A 5781-nucleotide genomic window follows, 5' to 3' on the forward strand; every position below is an offset into this window, starting at 1 on the left:
ATCACAGCCCCAAACTTTCAGAAACGACAACTTTGGTTTCTTGCCAAACCATAGTTCATAAGGCGTCATCCCAACAGATTTTGATGGTACCCTATTTAACGTGAATGCGGTCGTCTCTAAAGCATAACCCCAAAACGATAGCGGTAAATCTGTAAGAGACATCATAGATCGCACCATATCAAGTAAAGTACGATTACGACATTCGGACACACCATTACGCTGTGGTGTTCCGGGTGGCGTGAGTTGCGAAACTATTCCGCATTGTTTCAAATGTAAACCAAACTCATAACTCAAATATTCTCCTCCATGATCATATCGTAGAAACTTTATTTTCTTGTTACGATGATTTCAACTTCACTCTGAAATTCTTTGAACTTTTCAAATGTTTCAGACTTATGTTTCATTAAGTAAATATACCCATATCTGTTTAAATCATCTGTGAAGGTGAGAAAATAACAATATCCGCCACGAGCTTCAACATTCATTGGACCACATACATCTGTATGTATGATTTCCAACTAATCTGTTGCTCTCTCCATAGTACCGGAGAATGGCATTTTAGTCATCTTGCCCATGAGGCACGGTTCGCAAGTACCAAGTGATTCATAATCAAGTGGTTCCAAAAGTCCATCAGTATGGAGTTTCTTCATGCGCTTTACACCGATATGACCTAAACGGCAGTGCCACAAATAAGTTGCACTATCATTATCAACTCTGCATCTTTTGGCTTCAACATTATGAATATGTGTATCACTACTATTGAGATTCATCAAAAATAGACCACTCTTCAAGGGTGCATGACCATAAAAGATATTACTCATATAAATAGAACAACCATTATTCTCTGATTTAAATGAATAACCGTCTCGCATCAAACAAGATCCAGATATAATGTTCATGCTCAACGCTGGCACCAAATAACAATTATTTAGGTCTAATATTAATCCCAAAGGTAGATGTAGAGGTAGCGTGCCGACTGTGATCACATCAACTTTGGAACCATTTCCCACGCGCATCGTCACCTCGTCCTTAGCCAATCTTCGCTTAATCCGTAGTCCCTGTTTCGAGTTGCAAATATTAGCAATAGAACCAGTATCAAATACCCAGGTGCTACTGCGAGCATTAGTAAGGTACACATCAATAACATGTATATCACATATACCTTTGTTCACCTTGCCATCCTTCTTATCCGCCAAATACTTGGGGCAGTTCCACTTCCAGTGACCGGTCTGCTTGCAGTAGAAGCACTCAGTTTCAGGCTTAGGTCCAGGTTTGGGTTTCTTCTCTTGAGTAGCAACTTGCTTGCTATTCTTTTTGAAGTTCCCCTTCTTCTTCCCTTTGCCCTTTTTCTTGAAACTAGTGGTCTTGTTGACCATCAACACTTGATGCTCCTTCTTGATTTCTACCTCCGCTGCTTTCAGCATTGTGAAGAGCTCGGGAATAGTCTTATTCATCCCTTGCATATTATAGTTCATCATGAAGCTCTTGTAGCTTGGTGGAAGTGATTGGAGAATTCTGTCAATGACGCAATCATCCGGAAGATTAACTCCCAGTTGAATCAAGTGATTATTATACCCAGACATTTTGAGTATATGCTCACTGACAGAACTTTTCTCCTCCATCTTGCAGCTATAGAACTTATTGGAGACTTCATATCTCTCAATCCGGGCATTTGCTTGAAATATTAGCTTCAACTCCTGGAACATCTCATATGCTCCATGACGTTCAAAACATCATTGAAGACCCGGTTCTAAGCCGTAAAGCATGGCACATTGAACTATCGAGTAGTCATCAGCTTTGCTCTGCTAGACGTTCTTAACGTCGTCAGTTGCATCAGCAGCAGGCCTGGCACCCAGCGGTGCTTCCAGGATGTAATTCTTCTGTGCAGCAATGAGGATAATCCTCAAGTTACGGACCCAGTCCGTATAATTGCTACCATCATCTTTCAACTTTGCTTTCTCAAGGAACGCATTAAAATTCAATGGAACAACAGCACGGGCCATCTATCTACAATCAAACATAAACAAGCAAGATACTATCAGGTACTAAGTTCATGATAAATTTAAGTTCAATTAATCATATTACTTAAGAACTCCCACTTAGAAAGACATCCCTCTAATCTTCTAAGTGATCACGTGATCCAAATCAACTAAACCATAACCGATCATCACGTGAAATGGAGTAGTTTTCAAAGGTGAACATCACTATGTTGATCATATCTACTATATGATTCACGCTCGACCTTTCGGTCTCAGTGTTCCGAGGCCATATCTGCATATGCTAGGCTCGTCAAGTTTAACCTGAGTATTCTGCGTGTGCAAAACTGGCTTGCACCCGTTGTAGATGGACGTAGAGCTTATCACACCCGATCATCACGTGGTGTCTGGGCACGACGAACTTTGGCAACGGTGCATACTCAGGGAGAACACTTTTATCTTGAAATTTAGTGAGAGATCATCTTATAATGCTACCGTCAATCAAAGCAAGATAAGATGCATAAAAGATAAACATCGCATGCAATCAATATAAGTGATATGATATGGCCATCATCATCTTGTGCTTGTGATCTCCATCTCCGAAGCATCATCATGATCACCATCGTCACCAGCGCGACACCTTGATCTCCATCGTAGCATCGTTGTCGTCTCGCCAATCTTATGCTTCTACGACTATCGCTACCGCTTAGTGATAAAGTAAAGCATTACAGGGCGATTGCATTGCATACAATAAAGCGACAACCATATGGCTCCTGCCAGTTGCCGATAACTTGGTTACAAAACATGATCATCTCATACAATAAAATTTAGCATCATGCCTTGACCATATCACATCACAACATGCCCTGCAAAAACAAGTTAGACATCCTCTACTTTGTTTGTTGCAAGTTTTACGTGGCTGCTAGGGGCTTAGCAAGAACCAATCTTACCTACGCATCAAAAACCACAACGATAGTTTGTCAAGTTGGTGCTGTTTTAACTTTCGCAAGGACCGGGCGTAGCCACACTCGGTTCAACTAAAGTTGGAGAAACTGACACCCGCCAGCCACCTGTGTGCAAAGAACGTCGGTAGAACCAGTCTCGCGTAAGCGTACGCGTAATGTCGGTCCGGGCCGCTTCATCCAACAATACCGCCGAACCAAAGTATGACATGCTGGTAAGCAGTATGACTTATATCGCCCACAACTCACTTGTGTTCTACTCGTGCATATAACATCAACACATAAAACCTAGGCTCGGATGCCACTGTTGGGGAACGTAGTAATTTCAAAAAAATTCCTACGCGCACGCAAGATCATGGTGATGCACAGCAATGACAGGGGAGAGTGTTGTCTACGTACCCTCGTAGACCGGAAGCGGAAGCGTTATAACAATGCGGTTGATGTAGTCGTACGTCTTCACGGCCCAGCCGATCAAGCACCGAAACTACAGCACCTCTGAGTTTTTGCACACGTTCAGCTCGATGACGATCCCCGGACTCCGATCCAGCAAAGTGTCGGGGATGAGTTCCGTCAGCACGCCGGCGTGGTGACGATCTTGATGTTCTACCGTCGCAGGACTTCGCCTAAGCACCGCTACAATATTATCGAGGATTATGGTGGAGGGGGGCACCGCACACGGCTAAGAGATCAATGATCAATTGGTGTGTCTCTGGGGTGCCCCCCTACCCCCGTATATAAAGGAGTGGAGGAGGGGCCGACCAAGGAGGGTGGCGCGCCCAAGGGGGGAGTCCAACTCCCACCGGGAGTAGGACTCCCTTTTTCCTATTAGGAGTAGGAGAGGGAAGGAAGAGGAAGGAGGGAGGAAGGAAAGGGGGGCCGGCCCCCCTCCCAATTTGGATTGGGCTTGGGGGGCACGCCCCCTCCCTTTCTCCTTTCCCCTCCTTTCCACTAAGTCCCAATAAGGCCCATATACCTCCCGGGGGGTTCCGATAACCTCCCGATGATCCGGTATTGTCCCAATCTTACCCGAAACCTTTCCGGTGTCCAAATATAGTCGTCCAATATATCCATCTTTATGTCTCGACCATTTCGAGACTCCTCGTCAAGTCCGTGATCACATCCGGGACTCCGAACAACCTTCGGTACATCAAAATATATAAACTCATAATGAAACTGTCATCGTAACGTTAAGCGTGCGGACCCTATGGGTTCGAGAACAATGTAGACATGACCGAGACATGTCTCCGGTCAATAACCAATAGCGGAACCTGGATGCTCATATTGGCTCCTACATATTCTACGAAGATCTTTATCGGTCAGACCGCATAACAACATACGTTGTTCCCTTTGTCATCGGTATGTTACTTGCCCGAGATTCGATCGTCGGTATCTCAATACCTAGTTCAATCTCGTTATCGGCAAGTCTCTTTACTCGTTCCGTAATACATCATCTTGCAACTAACTTATTAGTTGCATTGCTTGCAAGACGTGATGTGTATTACCGAGAGGGCCCAGAGATACCTCTCCGACAATCGGAGCGACAAATCCTAATCTTGAAATACGCCAACCCAACATGTACCTTTGGAGACACCTGTAGAGCACCTTTATAATCACCCAGTTACGTTGTGACGTTTGGTAGCACACAAAGTGTTCCTCCGGTAAACGGGAGTTGCATAATCTCATAGTCATAGGAACATGTATAAGTCATGAGGAAAGCAATAGCAACATACTAAATGATCGGGTGCTAAGCTAATGGATTGGGTCATGTCAATCACATCATTCTCCTAATGATGTGATCCCGTTAATCAAATGACAACTCATGTCCATGGTTAGGAAACATAACCATCTTCGATTAGTCAAGTAGAAGCATACTAGTGACACTTTGTTTGTCTATGTATTCACACAAGTATTACGTTTCCGGTTAATACAACTCTAGCATGAATAATAAACATTTATCATGATATAAGGAAATAAATAATAACTTTATTATTGCCTCTAGGGCATATTTCCTTCAGGGCCGCCCCACCTCGCTGGACATCCACTTCCCTCTCGTCCCCGACTAGAACACCCTAGTCTGCCTTGTCAACATCTCCCCACCCAGGCCCAACTTCCTGCCCTGGCTCCGACGTGTGTTCCGGCAGTGGCCAGGGATTGCGGTCGTACACTTTGCCGGATCCGCGGTTGGCACAGCCTTTGTTGTGTTCCTGTGCGACGAGGAGCAGCTTGCAGCCTTCCAGGCAAGCCTGATCTATGTCGGCTCGCACATCATCCGAATCCTGCCACACAATGCGGGGGATAATGCGTTCTCGTTCTCCTATCGACACGTCGTCAACCTATCCCTAGAGAAGCTGCCACTGGAGCTCTGGAACAGGCGCGGGGTTGCGGCCTCGGTCGCTGGTTTCGCGAGCATCCTGCGGGTGGAGCACGCTTGCCTGCATGGTAGCGAGTTTTCCTCCATTTTCGTCCTTGTCAAGGTGGAGGCGCTGCAGCACATTCCCCACCACCTTGCCTTCCACCGCTTCGATGGCGTCGACGCGTATGCTGACGTGCTCATCAATGAGGTTTGGGACGTCGCCAGGTCCCTAGGGGCTCCGTCCGCTCCCCCACAACCCTCGTCAGGCCTTGGGGGGAAGTGATGGCTCCAGACCGGGGCGCGCGCTCCCTAGGACGCTTCCCCGCCAGGGCCATGCACATCCGCGTGGTTCGCGGGCAGCGCCGGGCGGCGTCTACGATGAAGATGATGGCACGGCCACCAAGGTGTACCATGCTTTCCTTCAGCCCCACATCGCCTCCGTCGGTGACTTCATGGCGATGCTGAAGCTCTCCTTCAAGAGCAAGCTCAT

This window comes from Triticum aestivum, chromosome 2A, assembly GCF_018294505.1.
Source record: "Triticum aestivum cultivar Chinese Spring chromosome 2A, IWGSC CS RefSeq v2.1, whole genome shotgun sequence".
Lineage (NCBI taxonomy): Eukaryota > Viridiplantae > Streptophyta > Magnoliopsida > Poales > Poaceae > Triticum > Triticum aestivum.